Genomic DNA, 24,166 nt, shown 5'->3' with positions numbered 1-24,166 from the left:
AGTACAAACTTTTTTTACATTCGAATTTCAATAGCTCATTGGTCATGTGACCTAATGACTCAAACAAGGTCCAGAATGTCCACTGACTACCGTTCTATATTGCACACCCTTTAGTTCGTCCATCTTCATTTCACACGTTTTTACATGAATTTTACATGAATCAAAATGTAACATTTCAATGGCTCTTTGGTCATGTGACCTGACTTCAAACATGGTGCAGAATGTACCCTTCTATATTGCACACTCTTGTTTGTGTACTGTAAAATCACGTGGTGTAACTACATTTTTCATAGTTTTAAATTGCAATAGCTCCTTGGTCTTGTCAATTACACACCTAAGAAGCGTGCAGTGGATATACACCCATATTGCATTATGAGTTATAAAAGAGTTATGTCTCTTTTATATTGTTGTACATTAATATTAGTTTGACAATTAGGAGGTTCAGTCCAGTGTTGTGTTTGCCCTTTTCTTTAATATTTAGCTATAATAATTGGTATTTCTAAGTACTTTATCCCCCCCCTCACCACAGTATTTAACAGCGGTACACAATAGGAGAGACACAGATCTCCTTTCTTCGTTAATATCAACCATAAAGGAAAGGGGCAAAGTACGAGAGTCATGCTATTAATTGTCCAAAGCAGGGATGGAGAGTGAACTAGTGAGGTAGGCTGCAGTGGGTTTGCTGGTCAATACATATACTGTATTGACCATGTTGATATACATATACTGTATTGACCATTATCCATGTAACCACAGTAATGGTGGCCAGTAAATCAATTAATAAAAATGTAATATTGACAAATGAAACAGAAATTGTAGACCTTTAATCTTTTCCAACATGTCAACAGACACTTAACTTCAAATAAGTATGAAACATTTCAGTGTTAACTTTCTCTTTATCCCTGGTTGATGTACATTTCAGAGCCTCTTCAGTGTGGATGGGGTATAGCATACATTTTCAACAACAAATACTGCACTTCCAGTTTGTGTTCTTTACTCTGTTGAACTATTTTGTCTTCATTCCTAGATACAGCACATGGAACCACCGTTGGTATGCAAAACATTAAATCTAAAGCAAAACAAAGCATAACACATTATAAATAAATGCATATGTCAATGCAGAATGACGAATTAGTCATCCATTGTGTTATATCATAAATTGTCTTACACCCACTCACTGTTCAGAAGATTATAAACATGTTAAATTAAGTTACTAACCCAGTCAGTCTTTTGGCCACATTCAGATTCTTTATCAGTGGCACACATTAAGCAGTTGTTGTAACAGTCCTGACCTATTTATGTTAGTTTTTATGTGTTTATGGTCAGGGCATGTGTTTTGGGTGGGCAGTCTATGTTATCTGTTTCTATGTTGGTTTCGGTTTGCCTGGTATGGCTCTTGATTAGAGGCAGGTGGTTTGCATTTTCCTCTAATCAAGAGTCATATTTAGGTAGGGCATTCTCACTGTTTGTTTGTGGGTGATTGTCTCCTGTGATGTTTCGTGTTGTTCGATATATATTCACAAACGGGACTGTTTGGCTGTTCGTATGTTTCGATGTCCGTTCCTGTTCGTGAGTTTACGTTTGTCTATGTAAGTTTATGTTCAGGTTGCGTCGACGTCGTTTTGTTATTTTGTAAGTGTTGAAAGTGTTTTGTTTTGTTTAGTCTACGTCGTGTTATATAATAAATATGGCTTATTTCCCTGACTCCGCATTTTGGTCCGAAGATCCTTCTCTCCTCACCTCATCTGAGGATGAGGAAAGCGACAGCTATAACAGAATCACCCACCAACAAACAGAGACCAAGCGGTATGGGAATACTCGACGGAGCAACAGGAACTTCTGGACTTGGGAGGAGATCTTGGACGGTAGAGGACCCTGGGCGCAAACTGGAGAATATCGCTGCTCTCGTGAGAAGAGTGAGGCAGCCACAGCCCAGGAGCGGTGGTTTAAGGAGGCAGCTAGGAGACGTGGATGGAAGCCGGAGAATCAAGCTCGAAACCGGAATTATGAGGGGACACGTCTTGCACGGAAGCCCGAAAAGCCCGTGAGTAACTCCCAAAAATTTCTTGGGGGGGGGATAAAGGGTAGTGGGCCAAGGGCAGGTAGGAGACCTGCGCCCACTTCCCAGGCTAACCGTGGAGAGCGGGAGTACGGGCAGACACCGTGTTACGCAGTAGAGCGCACGGTGTCTCCTGTACGTGTGCATAGGCCGGTGCGGGTTATTCCACCTCCCCGCACTGGTAGGGCGAGATTGGGCATTGAGCCAGGTGTCATGAGGCCGGCTCAACGCGTCTGGTCTCCAGTGCGTCTCCTCGGGCCGGCATACATGGCACCTGCCTTACGCATGGTTTCCCCGGTTCGCCTACACAGCCCGGTGCGGGTTATTCCACCTCCCCGTACTGGGCTGGCGACCGGGAGCATTCAACCAGGTAAGGTTGGGCAGGCTCAATGCTCAAGAGAGCCAGTACGCCTGCACGGTCCGGTATTTCCGGCGCCACCTCCCCGCCCCAGCCTAGTACCTACAGTGCCTACACTACGCACTAGGCTACCAGTGCATTTCCAGAGCCCTGTTCCTCCTCCACGCACTCTCCCTATAGTGCGTGTATCCAGTTCAGTGCCTCCAGTTCCGGCCCCACGCACTAAGCCACCTGTGCGTCTCCTAAGTCCTGTACACACTGTCACTTCTCCCCGTACTAGTCCTGAGGTGCGTGCCCTCAGCCAGGTGCCACCAGTGCCGGTACCACGCACCAGGTATAGAGTACGCTTTGAGAGTTCAGTGTGCCCTGTCCCTGCTCCACGCACTAGTAGGAAGGTGCTTATCATTATCCCGGTGCCTCCAGTTCCGGCACCACGCACCAGGTCTACAGTGCGCCGTATCCGGCCAGAGCCATCCGTCTCCCCAGCGCCATCTGAGCCATCCGTCTCCCCAGCGCCATCTGAGCCATCCGTCTCCCCAGCGCCATCTGAGCCATCCGTCTCCCCAGCGCCATCTGAGCCATCCGTCTGCCAGGAGCCTGCAAAGCCGCCCGTCTGCCATGAGCCTGCAAAGCCGCCCGTCTGCCATGAGCCTACAGAGCCATCCGCCAGACAGGAGCCGCTAGAGCCGTCAGCCAGACAGGAGCCGCTAGAGCCGCCCGCCAGACAGGATCTGCCAGAGCCGCCAACCAGACAGGATCTGCCAGAGCCGCCAACCAGACAGGATCTGCCAGAGCCGCCAACCAGACAGGATCTGCCAGAGCCGCCAACCAGACAGGATCTGCCAGAGCCGCCAACCAGACAGGATCTGCCAGAGCCGCCAACCAGACAGGATCTGCCAGAGCCGCCAGAGAGCCATGAGCAGTCAGAGCCGTCAGAGAGCCATGAGCAGCCAGAGCCGTCAGAGAGCCATGAGCAGCCAGAGCCGTCAGAGAGCCATGAGCAGCCAGAGCCGTCAGAGAGCCATGAGCGTCCAGAGCCGTCAGCCTGCCATGAGCGTCCAGAGCCGTCAGCCTGCCATGAGCGTCGAGAGCCGTCAGCCTGCCATGAGCGTCGAGAGCCGTCAGTCTGCCATGAGCGTCGAGAGCCGTCAGCCTGCCATGAGCGTAGAGAGCCGTCAGTCTGCCATGAGCGTCGAGAGCCGTCAGCCTGCATGGACCTGCCAGAGCCGTCCAAACAGGACCTGCCAGAGTCCTTCAGCCGGGATCTGCCCCTTGTCCCGGTGTTGCCCCTTGTCCCGGTGCTGCCCCTTGTCCCGGTGCTGCCCCTTGTCCCGGTGCTGCCCCTTGTCCCGGTGCTGCCCCTTGTCCCGGTGCTGCCCCTTGTCCCGGTGCTGCCCCTTGTCCCGGTGCTGCCCCTTGTCCCGGTGCTGCCCCTTGTCCCGGTGCTGCCCCTTGTCCCGGTGCTGCCCCTTGTCCCGGTGCTGCCCCTTATTCCAGTGATGGTCCTTATCCTGGTGCTGCCCCTTGTTCTGGTGCTGCCCCTTGTCCCGGTGCTACCCCTTGTCCCGGTGCTGCCCCTTGTCCCGGTGCTAGCTGTTTATTTAGGGGAAGGTAGTGTTAGGGTGGTCAGTAGAAGGGGTAGAAAGAAGAGGGGAGTGACTATGGTGGTGCGGGGACAGCGTCCTGAACCGGAACCACCACCGTGGTCAACTGCCCACCCGGACCCTCCCCTGGACTTTGTGCTGGTGCGCCCGGCGTTCGCACCTTGGGGGGGGGGGGTACTGTAACAGTCCTGACCTATTTATGTTAGTTTTTATGTGTTTATGGTCAGGGCATGTGTTTTGGGTGGGCAGTCTATGTTATCTGTTTCTATGTTGGTTTCGGTTTGCCTGGTATGGCTCTTGATTAGAGGCAGGTGGTTTGCATTTTCCTCTAATCAAGAGTCATATTTAGGTAGGGCATTCTCACTGTTTGTTTGTGGGTGATTGTCTCCTGTGATGTTTCGTGTTGTTCGATATATATTCACAAACGGGACTGTTTGGCTGTTCGTATGTTTCGATGTCCGTTCCTGTTCGTGAGTTTACGTTTGTCTATGTAAGTTTATGTTCAGGTTGCGTCGACGTCGTTTTGTTATTTTGTAAGTGTTGAAAGTGTTTTGTTTTGTTTAGTCTACGTCGTGTTATATAATAAATATGGCTTATTTCCCTGACTCCGCATTTTGGTCCGAAGATCCTTCTCTCCTCACCTCATCTGAGGATGAGGAAAGCGACAGCTATAACAGTTGTTGGCTTTTTTGAACTCTGAATTCAAAGGCATGAACTGAACATATGTCTGTCTGACACAACTACGAAAAAATAAAGAATTTACATTTACTTTGAATTAAATGTCATTACATACCAGACCTTTTTAGAATATCCTTAGCCATTTCTTTTTGCAGTTGCTCCATGTGTTATTGAAGGTTCCATATCAATTTGGGAGGGAATGTTGGGGAAGTTCTGTGCAACTTCCTTGGCCATCTTCACCAACAAAGTAAAATAGAGTTTTTGACCTAATTGTCACATAACAGCTAACCATTCATTATTGAAAATATAACTATCAAACCTGCATTACAAAGACTCCGCAGCTGAAGATGGCCTGCTGCATGGTGTGAGTTATTTTCCCTCCTTTCTACTTTATGTTCACCCAGTCATCTTTTCCATGGCAGGATCTCAAGTATTCTCTTTTTTATGTAAACATAATGGAATTGGTTTAAATACACAAGCTAAATTTGTATGCTGTTTTCCTTATCACTATAATCTAGTAGTAATTTAGTAGTAGAGGTAATTTACTTTATGCCCCATTCTACACACAGCCTAAAGTATAGGCACTGAACCATTTACAGGACAATAAAAGTAGCGTATAGGAGCGTCCAGCCCTATCACAGAGTGAATAAATTTCAAGCGTTTGTAGACTTTAAGAAAAAAATATTAAGTGACAGTTTCATCAGTACATGCTTAAAGAAAGTCATATCACAAAGATCACAGATGACAGTGCCCACCAAATCTATGACAATGGAGAATGAATTGTAAGCACCAAAGTGTGTTTGTCAAAATAATATCTGAAAATGTCAGTTGTTGATCATAAATTGCTATTGAAAATATAAGTATTATGATATATGCAGTTGAGGAATATTCCATGTACCAACACTACATGTAGAACGGACATAAGACATTCCCACATACAGTATTTTTATTTTTTTATTTTTTCACCTTTATTCAACCAGGTAAGCCAGTTGAACAAGTTCTCATTTACAACTGCGACCTGGCCAAGATAAAGCAAAGCAGTGTGACACAAACAACAACACAGAGTTACATATGGAATAAACAAGCGTACAGTCAATAACACAATAGAAAAGTCTATATACAGTGTGTGCAAATTAAGTAAGATTAGGGAGGTAAGGCAATAAATAGGCCGTAGTGGCGAAATAATTACAATTTTGCAAATAAACACTAAATAGATGTGCAGAAGATGGCCTGCTGGAAGTTATTTAGCAGGGCTCTGGCAGTGCTCTTCCTTGCACAAAGGCCGAGGTAGCGGTCCTGCTGCTGGGTTGTTGCCCTCCTACGGCCTCCTCCACGTATCCTGATGTACTGGTCTGTCTCCTGGTAGCGCCTCCATGCTCTGGACACTACGCTGACAGACACAGCAAACCTTCTTGCAACAGCTCGCATTGATGTGCCATCCTGGATGAGCTTCACTACCTGAGCCACTTGTGTGGGTTGTAGACTCCGTCTCATGCTACCACTAGAGTGAAAGCACCGCCAGCATTCAAAAGTGACCAAAACATCAGCCAGGAAGCATAGGAACTGAGAAGTGGTCTGTGGTCACCACCTGCAGAACCACTGCTTTATTGGGTGTGTCTTGCTAATTGCCTATAATTTCCACCTTTTGTCTATTCCATTTGCACAACAGCATGTAAAATTTATTGTCAATCAGTGTTGCTTCCTAAGTGGACAGTTTGATTTCACAGAAGTGTGATTGACTTGGAGTTACATTGTGTTGTTTAAGTGTTCCCTTTATTTTTTATTTATTGTATTTTTGTAGTAATGACAATTACAACAATACTGAATGAACACTTTTATTTTAACTTAATAAATCAATTTAGTCTCAAATAAATAATTAAACATGTTCAATTTGGTTTAAATAATGCAAAAACACAGTGTTGGAGAAGAAAGTAAAAGTGCAATATGTGCCATGTAAATTTTTTTTTTTTTTTAAAGCTAACGTTTAAGTTCCTTGCTCAGAACACGAGAACCTATGAAAGTCTGTGGTTCCTTTTTAACATGAGTCTTCAATATTCCCAGTTAAGAAGTTTTTGTAACGGCAGCCTTCCCTCTCTTCACTAGAAGAGAGAGTGTAGCAGGGATCGGACCAACACGCAGCGTAGCCAGTGCTCAACATGTTTAATTAAACGAAAACAGTGAACACTTACAACGATACAAAACAACAACATGTGGCAAACCGAAACAGTCCTAGCTGGTGCAGACAAAACACAGAGACAGGAAACAATCACCCACAAAATCCCAACACAAAACAAGCCTCCTATATATGATTCTCAATCAGGGACAACGATTGACAGCTGCCTCTGATTGAGAACCATATTAGGCTGGACACAGAAACAGACAAACTAGACACACAACATAGAATTCCCACCAAGCTCACGTCCTGACCAACACTGAAAAAGCAAAACACATGAGAACTCTGGTCAGGACGTTACAGTACCCCCCTCCTGAGGTGCGGACTCCGAACGCACCCCTAAATCTCAAGGGGAGGGCCTGGGTGGGCATCTGTCCGCGGTGGCGGCTCCGGCGCCGGACTAGGACACCACTCCACCACTGTCTTTGTCCCCCTCCTTAGCGACCCTTGCCCACGACCTTGGTCTAGGAATCCTCCCCAAGGCCCCCACATGATTTAGGAGGTAGCTCAGGACGGAGAGGTAGCTCAGGACGGAGAGGTAGCTCAGGACGGAGAGGTAGCTCAGGACGGAGAGGTAGCTCAGGACGGAGAGGTAGCTCAGGACGGAGAGGTAGCTCAGGACGGAGAGGTAGCTCAGGACAGAGAGGTAGCTCAGGACGGAGAGGTAGCTCAGGACGGAGAGGTAGCTCAGGACGGAGAGGTAGCTCAGGACGGAGAGGTAGCTCAGGACGGAGAGGTAGCTCAGGACTGGCGTGCTGCTCCTGACTGGCTGGCGGCTCCTGACTGACGGACGGCTCTAGCGGCTCCTGACTGACGGGCGGCTCTAGCGGCTCCTGACTGACGGGCGGCTCTGAAGGCTCGTGGCAGACGGGCGGCTCTGAAGGCTCGTGGCAGACGGATGGCTCTGAAGGCGCTGGGCAGACAGGCAGTACAGGCGGCGTTGGGCAGACGGCCGACTCTGACCTGCTGAGGCGCACAGTAGGCCTGGTGCGTGGTGCCGGAACTGATGGTACCGGAGTGGAGACACGCACCTTAAGGCTAGTGCGGGGAGCAGGAACAGGGCACACTGGACTCTCAAAGCGCACTATAGGCGTGGTACCGGCACTGGTGGTACCGGGCTGAGGGCATGCACCTCAGGGCGAGTGCGGGGAGAAGGAACAGTGCATACAGGGCTCTGGAGACGCACAGGAGGCTTGATGCGTGGTGCCGGAACTGGAGGTACTGGGCTGGAGACACGCACCACAGGGAGAGTGCGTGGAGGAGGAACAGGCCTCTGGAGACGCACTGGAAGCCTGGTGCGTGGTGTAGGCACTGGTGGTACTGGGCTGAGGGCACGCACCTCAAGGCGAGTGCAGGGTGCTGGAACTGGAGGCCTGGTACGTGGCGCCGGCACCGGAGAGCTGGTGCATGGGGCTTCCACAGGAGAGCTGGTGCGCTGAGCTGGCACAGGACGTGCAGGGCTAGCGAGGAGCACAGGAGGCCTGGTGCGTGGTGCTGGCACAGTCTTCACCAGACGGCTAGCACGCACCTCATAACGAGTATGGAGAGCTGACTCAGGTGACATCAAATCCCCAACACGCACCGTCGGGCGGATGCCGTGCCTCATGCACCAAACCAGCAAATCCCTCATTTTTCTCTCCTCCAATTTCCCCATTAGATCCTTCACAGTCTCTACTTCGCTCACCTCCAATACCGCCCTCACCGGCTCTGGTTCCATCCTTGGCTCCTTACGGTAAGCAGGGGAGTTGGCTCTACTTGACCCAGCTACACTCCCTTTTAGCCCGCCCCCCCCAAGAAATTTTTGGGTGAGCCTCTCAGGCTTCCAGCCGCTCTGCCGTGCTAGCGCCTCATAATGCCGCCGCCTCCGCTTTTGCTGCCTCCAGCTCCGCTTTGGGGCGGTGACACTCCTCTGGCTCTGCCCAGGGTCCTTTACCGTCCAGAATTTCCTCCCAAGTCCATTCCTCCTGGTACCGCTGCTGCTGCCACTGTTGCCCGTTGCTACGCTGCTTGGTCCGAGATTAGTGGGTGGTTCTGTAACGGCAGCCTTCCCTCTCTTCACTTGAAGAGAGAGTGTAGCAGGGATCGGACCAACACGCAGCGTAGCCAGTGCTCAACATGTTTAATTAAACGAAAACAGTGAACACTTACAACGATACAAAACAACAAAATGTGGCAAACCGAAACAGTCCTAGCTGGTGTAGACAAAACACAGAGACAGGAAACAACCACACACAATCCCCAACACAAAACAAGCCACCTATATATGATTCTCAATCAGGGACAACGATTGACAGCTGCCTCTGATTGAGAACCATATTAGGCTGGAAACAGACGAACTAGACACACAACATAGAATTCCCACCCAGCTCACGTCCTGACCAACACTAAACAAGCAAAACACATAAGAACTCTGGTCAGGACGTTACAGTTTTAGGTTGTTGTTTTTATAGGACTATTTCTCTCTATACAATTTGTATTTCATATACCTTTGACTATTGGATGTTCTAATAGGCACTTTAGTATTGCCAGCCTAATCTCGGGAGTTGATCGGCTTGAAGTCATAAACAGCGCTGTGGTTCAAGCATTGCTAAGAGCTGCTGGAAAACGCAGGAAAGATTGAATGAATGCTTACGAGAATGCTGCTGCCTACCACCGCTCAGTCAGACTGCTACAGTGGGGCAAAAAAGTATGTAGTCAGCCACCAATTGTGCAAGTTCTCTCACTTAAAAAGATGAGAGACAAAATGAGACAAAATGAGGAGAAAAAATCCAGAAAATCACATTGTAGGATCTTTTATGAATTTATTTGCAAATTATGGTGGAAAATAAGTATTTGGTCAATAACAAAAGTTTATCTCAATACTTTGTTATAAACCCTCAGGTAAAAACGTTTTCTGTAAGTTTTCACAATGTTTTCACACACTGTTGCTGGTATTTTGGCCCATTCCTCCATGCAGATTTCCTCTAGAGCAGTGATGTTTTGGGGCTGTTGCTGGGCAACACGGGCTTTCAACTCCCTCCAAAGATTTTCTATGGGGTTGAGATCTGGAGACTGGCTAGGCCACTCCAGGACCTTGAAATGTTTCTTACGAAGCCACTCCTTCGTTGCCCGGGCGATGTGTTTGGGATCATTGTCATGCTGAAAGACCCAGACACGTTTCATCTTCAATGCCCTTGCTGATGGAAGGAGGTTTTCACTCAATCTCACGATACATGGCCCCATTCAATCTTTCCTTTACACGGATCAGTCGTCCTGGTCCCTTTGCAGAAAAACAGCCCCAAAGCATGATGTTTCCACCCCCATGCTTCACAGTAGGTATGGTGTTCTTTGGATGCAACTCAGCATTCTTTGTTTTCCAAACACGACGAGTTGAGTTTTTACCAAAAATTTATATTTTGGTTTCATCTGACCATATGACATTCTCCCAATCTTCTTCTGGATCATCCAAATGCTCTCTAGCAAACTTCAGACGGGCCTGGACATGTACTGGCTTAAGCAGGGGGACACGTCTGGCACTGCAGGATTTGAGTCCCTGGCGGCGTAGTGTGTTACTGATGGTAGGCTTTGTTACTTTGGTCCCAGCTCTCTGCAGGTCATTCACTAGGTCCCCCTGTGTGGTTCTGGGATTTTTGCTCACCGTTCTTGTGATCATTTTGACCCCACGGGGTGAGATCTTGCGTGGAGCCCCAGATCGAGGGAGATTATCAGTGGTCTTGTATGTCTTCCATTTCCTAATAATTGCTCCCACAGTTGATTTCTTCAAACCAAGCTGCTTACCTATTGCAGATTCAGTTTTCCCAGCCTGGTGCAGGTCTACAATTTTGTTTCTGGTGTCCTTTGACAGCTCTTTGGTCTTGGCCATAGTGGAGTTTGGAGTGTGACTGTTTGAGGTTGTGGACAGGTGTCTTTTATACTGATAACAAGTTCAAATAGGTGCCATTTAATACAGGTAACGAGTGGAGGACAGAGGAGCCTCTTAAAGAAGAAGTTACAGGTCTGTGAGAGCCAGAAATCTTGCTTGTTTGTAGGTGACCAAATACTTATTTTCCACCATAATTTGCAAATCAATTCAGTAAAAATCCTACAATGTGATTTTCTGGATTTTTTTTTCTCATTTTGTCTGTCATAGTTGAAGTGTACCTATGATGAATATTACAGGCCTCTCTCATCTTTTTAAGTGTGGAGAACTTGCACAATTGGTGGCTGACTAAATACTTTTTTGCCCCACTGTATATCAAATATCAAATCATAGACTTAATTATTTTAAACACACAGAAATATAAGCCTACGGTCATTAATATGGTCAAATCCGGAAACTATCATTTAGAAAACAAAAGGTTTGTTCTTTCAGTGAAATACTGAACCGTTACGTATTTTATCGAACGGCCACCAACCTAGCACGGAACCCAAACCGGCTGCGCGCATAAATGTATTTTGTCCCCCACACCAAACGCGATCATGACACGCAGGTTAAAATATCAAAACAAACTCTGAACCAATCACATTCATTTGGGGACAGGTCAAAAAGCATTAAACAGGTATGGCAATGTAGCTTGCACTTGCTAGCTAATTTGTTCTATTTAGCTAGCTTGCTGTTGCTAGCTAATTTGTCCTGGGATATATCGTTAAACATTGAGTTGTTGTTTTACCTGAAATTCACAAGGTCCTCTACTCTGCCGATTAATCCACACATAAAACGGGCAACCGTTTCTAGTCATCTCTCCTCCTTCCAAGCTTTTTCTTCTCTTGGCTTTATATTGCGATTGGCAACTTTCATAAATTGGGTGCATTACCACCACTGACCTCGTTCGTCTTTCAGTCACCCACGTGGGTATAACCAATGAGGAGATAGCACGTGGGTACCTGCTTCTATAAACCAATGAGCATATGGGAGAGGCAGGACTTGCAGCGCGATCTGCGTCAAATGGAACCTATTTTAGCCCTTGGCAACGCAGACGCTCGTTGGCACGCGTGAGCAGTGTGGGTGCAATAATTGAATAACATATTTTTAAATGTTTTTTGTAACGCTCACACACGCGATGCGAGCTGTGTAATCAGGGACTTAGTCTAAATATTGCTGTTACATTGAAGGTTGTGCAATGTTATGTCATAATTCTGGCAAATTAGATTACGCGATTAAACATTTTCCCGTGTTGCCCTGACTTCCTAGTTAATTAAAGTTTACATAATAATAATTACGCATAGAGAATTGATTTGATAAAGTAAGTCTTCACATTTAATGATAGTCACAGACAGTCTTATTTAGAAGTCTCTTGTGATCTCTGCAAAACGACGAATAAGTGTGATCTCGACAACTTGCCCATTTCCCTCAAGTTAAACCATCAAAGCACAGTACGCATTTAGTACACCACATTCACAATCTACAGAAGTCCAAAGAGGACATAAATAAAAAATCCCTCTAAGTGATTTATAATAATAATTATTGACTAAACTTGTGACTAGTAAAAATGACCTTGTTTGAAGGTTCCTATTCATGAAGTGAAAAATCACCACATGTTTTGAAAGGGTTCGATGAAGCGACTCGAGTGACACTATGTAGCCTGTGTGTTTGTAGGCCTACAATTGCTTTTCTACCAGCCCGTGTATTACTTGGTTACATAACTCTACCAGCTGTCTTCTCGGTCCTCTCTTGTCACCCTGGCACAGGTGTTTTTAGGAATAGTAGAGGGCTAGTTACTTAATGGCTTGACAGTAATGTAGCTTTAGACTTTGTTCCACAACTTTCTGGGTCAGAGGTGTCCAAACAAATGATACTTGAAGTGTTGTATCATTCACTCAATATTTTGGGTGAACTATTTGTTAATGTCACATTTTGTTTTAAGATCTGACACCCTGGAATAACATCTATGGCTTCTTTGGAGCAGTCTGTTTCGCCTCTGTCTTAATAGTTTTGCAATGTGTGTGGACATTTTGGGTACTTAATGCAATTTATGTGACCCCGTGAACCACTGGGCTGCAGGACTGCTTCAGTTCAGTGTGGCTGGGTTTGCAGTTTGCACAAATTCTGACTAACCACATCTGACTGGAGCAAAGGAGTACGGTTCAGTTATGAGACCTCTGAAGAGCGCGGCGTTGGCTTGCAGGTGTTATGCGCCAGTAGTCAGGGGAAGCTGCAACTGTGATATTGGCACTCAGGCGATTTCAGCCAGTGCAAGGCCACAGCCAATGTCTAACTTGAATACAAACTACAGTCTCACTGCCAGCCAGCCTGCCCGCCCTCTCCAAAACCACAATCCCAATTGATCATTAGATGACCACTCACAATGAAAGTTCTGGATAAATGACGATCAAATCAATGATCATGAAGGGAAGGAAATGATCATGGACAGTTGGAGTAACTTGGACCCAAAATGAATGAGAAATGGACTTTGTGTATTATATGAATGAAACGGGCAGACATGCACAGTCTAAAATGTTCAAATAAGACAAACTGATACTTTAACGTCCTTTGTTTTCTCCCTAGCTGACATCAACCTGGCGGCGTGGGGTCGCAAGGCTATCGACATTGCTGAGAACGAGATGCCCGGCCTGATGAAGATGAGGGAGATGTACGGGCAGTCCAAGCCCCTGAAGGGTGCCCGCATTGCAGGGTGCCTCCACATGATCCTGCAGACCGCTGTGCTCATTGAGACACTCACTGTCCTCGGCGCTGAGGTGAGACCCTCTCCCACCCTAAAGGAAAAATCCACTCAAAACCACTCACTCCTTTAATTTACAGTTAAATTACACTGAACCAAATGTTTCATTTTGGCATTGTAGTAAGGTTGGTAGAACCATGGAAATCTGTTGCAGTGCAAGTTGACTACAAAATCCACAATGCAATGCTCTCAATGGGCTGGCTGGCTGGCTAGCTATCTAGAAAATGTAGCTACACACAATAATACCAAAGACAATATCAGCGTGTAGTGCAGTTGAGGCGATTTTACAGCTGTAAACCCCTGAATTGATAATCTCATCACGTTCAACATGTGGATCGATACGCCTTGAAGAGTTGCGTCTAACATTAGCAATGGCAGATATACTTTTTTTTGGGGGGGGGCATTGCCCATGCTACATCAATGGGCCGCGCGGTGGATTCTGGGACAAGAAGCGCTCTCCTTCAAGGAGTGAATGGGAGTCTATTGGGCGCCAACTCAAACCCAACATTAGCACGAATTGCGTCAACAAGAAGTACAACATTAAATATTTTCCTGAGATAATTAGTTGGCTATATGTAGTACCATATAGCTTTGGAATTGTGACTTTACTTACTTTTGAGGGAAATAGGCACGTTTCTCAATCTACACTTCGCGATTGAGTGACGATTAGGTTAGCAACTGCGTGACACATTATGACAATTTGAACGCTCTTGGATGAGTCTGCTGGGTGGGGTGTTATACATTCCTTCAATTTATTCATTGGATGCCTATCTCCTGTCTGTATCTCTGGCAACGGCGCAATGCACCCTGGACTAAAGAGGTAGACAAATAGGAAAAATGTGCTAGACACATTTCGAGGTAGGAGAATATTCACAAGAATATGATCAATGGCTCATTCTCCCGGGTGGCGCAGTGGTCTAGGGCACTGCATCGCAGTGCTAGCTGCGCCACCAGAGTCTCTGGGTTCGCGCCCAGGCTCTGTCGCAACCGGGAGGTCCGTGGGGCGACGCACAATTGGCATAGCGTCGTCCGGGTTAGGGAGGGTTTGGCCGGTAGGGATATCCTTGTCTCAGTATGTAAAATGTAATAAAAATGTATGCACTCTACTTTAAGTCGCTCTGGATAAGAGCGTCTGCTAAATGACTCAAATGTAAATGTAAGACACCCTCCTCAGTTATGACATCAGCCAGTATTGAAATCTGACATGTGTAATAGACATTTTCGCGATCAAAAATTCGTATTCCTATTAACTATTAACCAGTGTAGTGAGAGCCACTTTATCACGGCGCTACGTCATACTGGCCATGTTTGCCTGCTTGAATACCAATAACTCAGATACGCATGAAATGACCAAAGGATTTGCTAGAACATACACAAAACGGTAACATTCAAAATCGGTTAACCTTTTTTATAGGAGGACTCCATTAACGTTTGACGAAGGTTCTAGACAATGGTTGTATATAGTGTCACTTTTGTACTTGAAATGCTAACATCCTGGTCTGTTGACCTTGGTTGCATGATCTGACAAAGGATAGACTATTTCATATGAAAGTGAAGCTTTGAGCAAGCAGTGTGTCGGAACGTCTCATCTTGTATCAGGTCAGAACTCTCTGGTGGGTCATGACTAGTTCCTCCTAGGGTTCTGAGAGTTCTGTGTCAAACAGATTATTAGCGTGGGTCATATTAAATTGGAAAGCGGGTCACCTCAATATGCAACTAAATTGGAGAACCACTGCAAGAAGGACAATGACATTATGACAAAGAAACAAAGGTAAATCTTACCAAAAGCAAGTTGAGGCATCATGAGAATGGAGAAGTCCATAAGTGTTTTTTGAATTTTTTACTAGAGGTCGACCGATTATGATTTTTCAACACCGATACCGATTATTGGAGGACCCTTAAAAAAGCAGATACCGATTAATCGGCCGATTTAAAAAAAAAAAAAAAAAAAAAGTGTATTTGTAATAATGACAATTACAACAATAGTGAATGAACACTTATTTTAACTTAATACATCAATAAAATCAATTTAGCCTCAAATAAATAATGAAACATGTTCAATTTGGTTTAAATAATGTAAAAACAAAGTGTTGGAGAAGAAAGTAAAAGTGCAATATGTGCCATGTAAGAAAGCTAACGTTTAAGTTCCTTGCTCAGAACATGATGTCACGATCGTCAAAAGGACTGAGAGAGGACCAAGGCGCAGCGTGTGGAAAGTACATCTTCTCTTTTATTTTTAAAGAAGGAAAAAACAAAACAACAAACAGAACAGACGAACGTGAAGCTATAAATGACTAAGTGCAAAACCATGCAACATAGACACCAACATAGACAATTCCCCACAAACAGCTAAAGCCTATGGTTGCCTTAAATATGGCTCCCAATCAGAGACAACAATAACCAGCTGTCTCTTGAGACTCAATTCAGGCAACCATAGACTTTCCTAGATACCTACACTCAACCATAGACACAGCTAGACTACTATACTAAACATAAACCCAACTACTCTAATAAACTCCCTAAACCTTACAACCACCCTAGACACTACAAAAAACACATACATTCCCCATGCCACACCCTGACCTAACTAAAATAATTACGAAAACAAAGAATACTAAGGCCAGGGCGTGACACATGAGAACATATGAAAGCTGGTGGTTCCTTTTAACATGAGTCTTCAATATTCCCAGGTAAGAAGTTTTAGGTTGTAGTTATTATAGGAATTATAGGACTATTTCTCTCTATACCATTTGTATTTCATTAACCTTTGACCTTTAATGTTCTTATAGGCACTCTACTATTGCCAGTGTAACAGTATAGCTTCTGGCAAAACGCAGGAAAGTGCTGTTTGAATGAATGCTTATGAGCTGCTGCTGCCTACCACCGCTCAGTCAGACTGCTCTATCAATTCATAGACTTAGTTATAACATAATAACACACAGAAATACGAGCCTTAGGTCATTAATATGGTCGAATCCATAAACTATCATCTCGAAAACAAGACGTTTATTCTTTCATTGAAATACGGAACAGTTCCGTATTTTGTCTAACGGGTGGCATCCATAAGTCTAAATATTCCTGTTACATTGCACAACCTTCAATGTTATGTCATAATTACGAAAAATTCAGGCAAATTAGGCGGCCCAAACTGTTGCATATACACTGACTCTGCGTGCAATGAGAGAAGTGACACAATTTCACCTGGTTAATATTGCCTGCTAAACTGGATTTATTTTAGCTAAATATGCAGGTTTAAAAAGATATACTTCTGTGTATTGATTTTAAGATGGCATTGATGTTTATGGTTAAGTACACATTGGAGCAACGATACGCACCGCATCGATTATATGCAACGCAGGACACGCTAGATAAACTAGTAATATCATCAACCATGTGTAGTTAACTAGTGATTTATGATTGATTGATTATTTTTATAAGATTTAATGCTAGCTAGCAACTTACCTTGGCTTCTACTGCATTTGCGTAACAGGCAGGCTCCTCGTGGAGTGCATTGTAATCAGGTGGTTAGAGCGTTGGACTAGTTAACTGTAAGGTTGCAAGATTGAATCCCCCGAGCTGACAAGGTAAAAAATATGTTGTTCTGCACCTGAAAAAGGCAGTTAACCCACCGTTCCTAGGCTGTCATTGAAAACAAGAATGTGTTCTTAACTGACTTGCCTAGTTAAATAAAGGCGTAAAAAAGAAACGGCCAAATCGGTGTCCAAAAATACCGATTTTCCGATTGTTATGAAAACTTGAAATCGGCCCTAATTAATCGGTCGACCTCTACTTTTTACCCCATTATTTCGTGATATCTAATTAGTTAGTCTTGTCCGATCGCTGCAACTCCCGTACAGACTCGGGAGGCAAAGGTCAAGACATGCGTTCTCAAACAAAACCCTGCCGAGCCGCACTGCTTCCTGATACACTGCTTGCTTAACCCGGAAGCCAGCTGCACCAATGTGTCGGCGGATACATTGTACAGCTGGCGACCGAAGTCGGCTTGCATGCGCCCAGCCCACCACAGTTGCTAGAGTGCGATGGGACAAGGACATCCCAGCCGGCCAAACCCTCCCCTAACCAGGATGACTCTGGGACAATTGTGCACTGCCTCATGGGACTCCCGGTCGCAGTCGGCTGCGAGACAACCCAGGATCGAACCCGGGTCTGTAGTGACGCCTCTAGCGATGCAGTGCCTTAGACCGCTGTGCCACTCAGTTGGACGTAACAGTCACTTCATTGATGATTGCCCCCTGTGGTTGCCACCCACCATGACACTTTCAATTAATTTGGTCAGGCAAAAGTCCAACTGATTCACCTAAGCAAATGCTCATTTGACCTCGATAAATGTGAATTTTAGATAACACTCTGGTTCCAGTGGTTAGGGGCTTGATGATGAACATTCAATAATCATGGATTTCAAGACCGTTTTATTGATACAACTGTCTGGAGTGTCATTGACTCGCATGCATGAACATTTCGAGGCCTAAATATACACTGAAATCTAGCCTGTGGTAAAGGTAAGCACAACGAGAGAACCTCCATGAATTGGAATAATGTTAAGACTCATGACCAACCTCTAGTCCACTTTGCATTCATCCCGGTATTTTCCCTAGACGCATGGAATTTCCCCCCTCCCCCACTCACTGCCTTAAGTTTATCTTGGATTTATCAAAGCTAAGTATGCAAACTTATTGGACTGCTCTGGACTGGTTATTTTAGTCAGAAAGCAATGTCCTGAGAATTACAAAAGGACTAAGTGTGGGACTGATTTTTGAGAATGTCCTTGTCAACCAGTGTCCATTTCTCCTCTCTTTGTCTCATAGGTCCAGTGGTCTAGCTGTAACATCTTCTCCACCCAGGACCACGCCGCTTCAGCCATTGCCAAGACCGATGTTCCAGGTAATTACACAACAGTTTGTTTGAAAACCACTGCAGACCTAGGATGTGGCTAGCATTGGTTCTGGCCTGCTCTTGTTTTGCTCTTGTGCAATTCAGTGAGAGATGAGGCAGACCATAAGTACACAAGGGTCCTCCATTGGACAAAGTGGCAGAGAGCTCTACTCCTACATAACATGCTGACCACACCGCTCGCGTCACAAAATAAATGTACACATGCATGTTATTCCATCATTGCTCGCAAGCGTCTGCGTGACCCAGTGCTAAAATAGAAATAGGTTCTATTTGTGACTCTCAACGAGCTGCAAGTCCGACCTCTCCCATCTCCTCATTGGTTTAAGAGCATATACCCACGTGCCATCTCCTCATTGGTGTTTAGGAGAATATACCCACGTGGGTGATTGAAGGATGAACTGACGTCCACACTCCAGTCAGTTGTAGTAATGCACCGTAAAGTTGGTTGCCAACCACCATATAAAGTCCAATGTTGTAAAAAGGAAGCCTGACCAAGGAGGAGAGATGACAAAATGGTAAACCAAATTCCTTTCTCATCTGTGGATTAATTGTCAGAGTAGAGGACATTTTTATTTTATTTAACCAGGTGGGCCAGTTGAGAACAAGTTTCATTTACAAATGCGACCTGTCCAAGATAAAGCAAAGCAGTGCGACACAAACAACAGAGTTACACATGGGATAAACAAACGTACAGTCAATAACACAATAGACAAATCAATATACAGTGTGTGAAAATGTAGTAAGATTAGGGAAGTAAGGCAAAAAATAGGCCATAGTGGTGAAATAATTACAATTGAGCATTAACACTAGAGTGATAGATTTTTTTCACTGTCAGTAGGGTAGTGAGGTCTGCACAGGGGCATCACTGGGGGCAAACTACCTGCCCTCCAGGACACCTACAGCACCCGATGTCACAAGAAGGCCAAAAAGATCATCAAGGACAACAACCACCCGAGCCACTGCCTGTTCACTACGCTATCATATAGAAGGCGAGGTCAGTACAGGTGCATCAAAGCTGGGACCGAGAGACTGATAGAAGCTGTTTATCGCAAGGCCATCAGACTGTTAAACAGCCGTCACTAACATTGAGTGGCGGCTGCCAACATACTAACTTAAATCTCTAGCCACTTTAATAAATAAAATTGGATGTAATAAATGTATCACTAGTCAATTTAAACAATGCCACTTTATATAATGTTTTCATACCCTACATTACTCATCTCATATGTATATACTGTACTCTCTGCCATCTACTGCATCTTGCCTATGCCGTTTGGCCGTCGCTCATCCATATATTTATATGTACATATTCTTATTCATTCCTTACACAAGTGTGTGTGTGTATAAGGTAGTTGTTGTGAAATTGTTAGATTACTTGTTAGATATTACTGCATGGTCGGAACTAGAAGCACAAGCATTTCGCTACACTCGCATTAACATCTGCTAACCATGTGTGTATGTGACCAATAAAATTTGATTTGCTCATTCTTACCTCAAGGCACCTCTTATCTGAAGGCAGTTTTGGCCATTGAGACACTTGCCATTCTAATACTCCATTAATACCAATTTAACCCCAGTTTGGCAGTTAGTGCCAATATCTTTCTTGTTTAACAAATTACATTAGTAATTATTTTGCCATTAGCCATCAACAATACTAAATTATTGTACTGGGCCTACTAAATTATTGTACTGGCCTAGTTTTCCACAAGCATTTTAAGACTTGGTTCATTAGAACCTTCGAAGGAGCATTGTTAAATCTGAGCTGTTTCCCAAAACCATCGTTACTGAAGTTGCTCTTAAACGCTTGTTATTTACCGACTGCCTCAGACAACTCGTAGAATAGTTAAGTGCGTTGTTAAATGCTTTTTTTTGCCCTTCTGTGTCAGTTTATACACAGAAGATCACAGAATCAAGATGTTTTTCTCTCTGACAGCCGATAACTTCAGAACAAAGTTGACTTCATATGCAAAGTTGCTACAAACAAGCGAAGGATAAAGAGGATTCAAATTAAGATGATAACAGTATAGGCTACACAGGCCTATATATTGAAATTCATTTAATGTTCATTCAATTGCTTTCTATTTGACTAATTATAGTCTACTGTCTAATCTTTATTTAGTGTATTATTAGGTAGGCCTACACATTAGAATAAGCTGCCTCAATATTTGCAGCCATAGGTGATATCTCTGCGCTTATCCCTCGTCAGTATTATGGAATGATTTCTAATATTAAGGTACAATTTTAATGGAGAAGGCTGATCCGAGAGCAGCGCTGCCTTTCATTCGATCCTATTTGTTTTGACACGTGCCTCGACGACACACTTAGCGTACATTCTCTGAGTGGTGTTTTGGGAAACACATGTTACATCTTTGGAAGGATGCATCCTTAACACTCGCAAGCCTAAGTTCCATCACTATCGGAAACGGGGCCCTGGTGTGCACTCAAACTTTTGTATTATTGTCATGTTGCCTGGGTTGCATTCATTTGGTACAATTGGTATAGTAATGTTTTAAAAATAGAATATGAAAATTAACTTTCCAATTGGTAGTGCCTGCTTTGTTAAAAAAAAAATGTATCCTGCTTCATCCTTACTGAATACATCCATTGGGTCTGATGCCATTGCTAAGCCCTCATCAACCCTGATTCTCACGCCCTCTCTCATTGCAGTCTATGCCTGGAAGGGGATGACCGATGAGAAGTACGTGTGGTGCATTGAGCAGACCATCTACTGGAAGGACGGCCAGCCCCTCAACATGATCCTGGATGACGGCGGCGACCTCACCAACATGGTCCACAAGAAGTACCCCATACTGCTGTCAGGTATGGGACCTAGCTATCTCTGACTTACAACTCTCAGGCCTCTCATACGGCTGCTTAATTAAAGAAGCGGGGCACCATATTGCTGCAAACGTTGAAGGGCTAAGGAGGACAGTGGTATTCACCTGTCCCAATTCGCTCCCTCCCCCATGGCCCTAACTGGATTCGAAGGGTACTGAAGTGAAATACCGTGTAGTAGTGGAGCTCCCATTTTGCTTTTGCCTTACAGAAATGTAAACATGAGGTTTGATATTTAGCCAATGCCCCTGCATTGGACTTGTCACAGGTATTTGTCATAATCATTTACCTTATCCGGTCAAGCCTTTGTTGGTTTGCCTTTTTGTTAAGCTGTGTGGCAAATTAAGTTTGATTTTAGGGTGTGTTACATCCTGTAAGAGCTTTTAAAGGAATGACTGTTCCATCTAGAGCAAAGCATTAAAGGGGAAGTTCAGTATTTAACTTGATATTTTGTATTGGCTGGGAGACTGTTATCCATGGTTTCTATTTTCTTTAAACAGCAAAGACACACTTTAGCCAGCAATCTAAATAATAAATGAGTGATGGGGTAACCTTGCAATGTAAAAGTGGTTTACTTTATGCCCCAATGCGAAACACTAGAGGTATTGTAATAGGCACAGCCTTTCCACGCTAGTCCTGTACACTAGTATTCTCAGATCTAATTTAGTGTGGTTCAGCTATGGAAATACGCCTCCCCCAAATTGCCAGGGTGATACTGCTATGATTGTCAGCAGGGCTGTATTTCTCAGTCTTGTACACTAGGTGGCGGCATTACTCCAGAGTCAATACTGAGAATGCAGATGAGCTTAAGGTGCTTGGTAAGCAACATGCAGCAGGATCTCTTAACTTTAAACACAGTCCCTTGGGAATGATGTTCCAAAGAAGGGAATTCTTGACTAATGTTTGAAATGTTAACCAGCCATTCATATTAGTTCTCTGAGAAGAGATCAGGCTATGGCCCTGATAATTTTGTGATCTTCATGTTGGCGCCACCTACCACGTGTGGATGCCATTTAAAAAAAAAAAAAAAAAAAAGTGCCAATTAAAGATTGTCAAATTGTCTCCTTTAGGAATCAAGGGTGTGTCTGAGGAGACCACCACAGGGGTGCACAACCTGTACAAGATGATGAAGAACGGTGAGCTCAAGGTCTTAGCCATCAATGTCAATGACTCAGTCACCAAGGTAGACCCCATCATCCTCCCTTAGTAGGGCCATGCATGCCTCGTCAGTTCTTAAAGTACCATAAAATAATGGTACTGTACGTCATCACCCTCCTGAGTAAGCAGCAGTATTGACTCCCTCTCTATAGATCATTTCTCTCTCTCTCCCTCCAGAGCAAGTTCGACAACCTGTATGGCTGCAGAGAGTCTCTGATTGACGGGATCAAGCGGGCCACCGACGTGATGATTGCCGGAAAGGTGGCGGTTGTTGCCGGCTACGGTGACGTTGGCAAGGGCTGCGTCCAGGCCCTCCGTGGGTTCGGTGCCCGCGTCATCGTCACAGAGGTGGACCCCATCAATGCCCTGCAGGCTGCCATGGAGGGTCTGGATCCTCTTTAGTTTGATTATGTTATTGTTCAGATTTACATTCTCAAAATATTATTGGAGATTGGTTTTAGGTGTGCATTCAGTTATCTTGGGTGCCTAGCAAATATGATCTGAAGAATTTGTTTTAAGTTGAAGGCCATTTATAATTGCTGTACATACTATGCGAACAATTTCTGTTTGACCCCATGTCATTTGTTCACTGCAGCAGAGGTATCAAGCTCAAGTGCTAAAAGTAATGTTGTACATTGCTTTTGTGTAGTATTTAATTGGCTTTTGTGATTGTTGCAGGATATGAAGTCACCACCATGGAGGAGGCTTGCAAGGAGGGGAACATCTTTGTGACCACCACTGGCTGTGAGGACATCCTTTTGGGCAAGTAGGTATCATTTTGGAGTCCGGTAGAACACCATGCAACCCAAACACTGTCTGATCAGAAGTACACGCAGTCAAGTTGGGCTGACCCCATTTAATCGCTTGTTTGGGCAATAGGCTGTTGGACGAGCAGTCGCAAATAGATTTGTTTTTGTTCATGGCACACAAGACACCTGTCTGATTTTCTCCTGTCTCTGTGGACTAAGCCATTGTGGAGGCCACTGGGATGACACAGTCCAATAAGAAGAGTGTGGCTAAGTTGCACAAGGTATGTCTCTCTCAGAATGGGCTCTCCCGCCATTTCGTCAACATTCATTGTTTCATAACTTCATTGTGTGAATTGTTGGCCCTTTTTATTGTTAGTCTATCAATTCCCCATTACATAGATCACCAGTAGTACATTGTTTAATTCCATTTATGAGTTCTCAATTTATTCATTATATTTACTTTGAGTGCTACTGTCAATGTTGAGTATGGACACACACCTGATTACGCATATAGAAGTAGGCCTATGCCACCTGGCCTGCGCGTAAGTGCAGACCTATATGTTTGCACATTTGGGACGTCTGTCTCAACTCAACACCGCTAATGACCAGTGGCGCTTCTTAAAGTCATTTTTTCTTCACTTCAAACCACAAGTTAACCAAGTCTGTTATTAGAATCCATTGAGAATGACAGTAGTTCAATGTTTTAGAGCAATATTTCCATCTCTCTCCCTTTCGATAACCACTGCATGAAAGGGGAAAAATGTAATGCTCTGATCCAGGTTAAACGCCATAAAATACCTGATTTACTTTTTATCCCTTGCACAAATAGCCTACAGCTGCGTCTGTCCTGAGCTCACTGGATATGAGGGCCTAGAATATTTTATATAATGCTGCACGTTGCCTAGCGAAAGGTTCGGGCCGGACCAAGTCAATACGTTTTTTTGCATACAGGCCATGTGTTGCAAATATGTATTATTAT

General features: G+C 44.7%; 1 pseudogene; it reads left to right on the top strand.

Moving 5' to 3' along the window:
• Positions 1-24,166, top strand: part of LOC129840506 (adenosylhomocysteinase B-like) — a 42,148-nt pseudogene that overhangs the window by 1,573 nt on the left and 16,409 nt on the right.

The sequence above is a fragment of the Salvelinus fontinalis genome, chromosome 3, assembly GCF_029448725.1.
Source record: "Salvelinus fontinalis isolate EN_2023a chromosome 3, ASM2944872v1, whole genome shotgun sequence".
NCBI classification, from domain to species: Eukaryota; Metazoa; Chordata; class Actinopteri; order Salmoniformes; family Salmonidae; genus Salvelinus; species Salvelinus fontinalis.
Note: the sequence above shows the minus strand (reverse complement) of the source record. Positions and strands in the feature narration are given on the sequence as shown.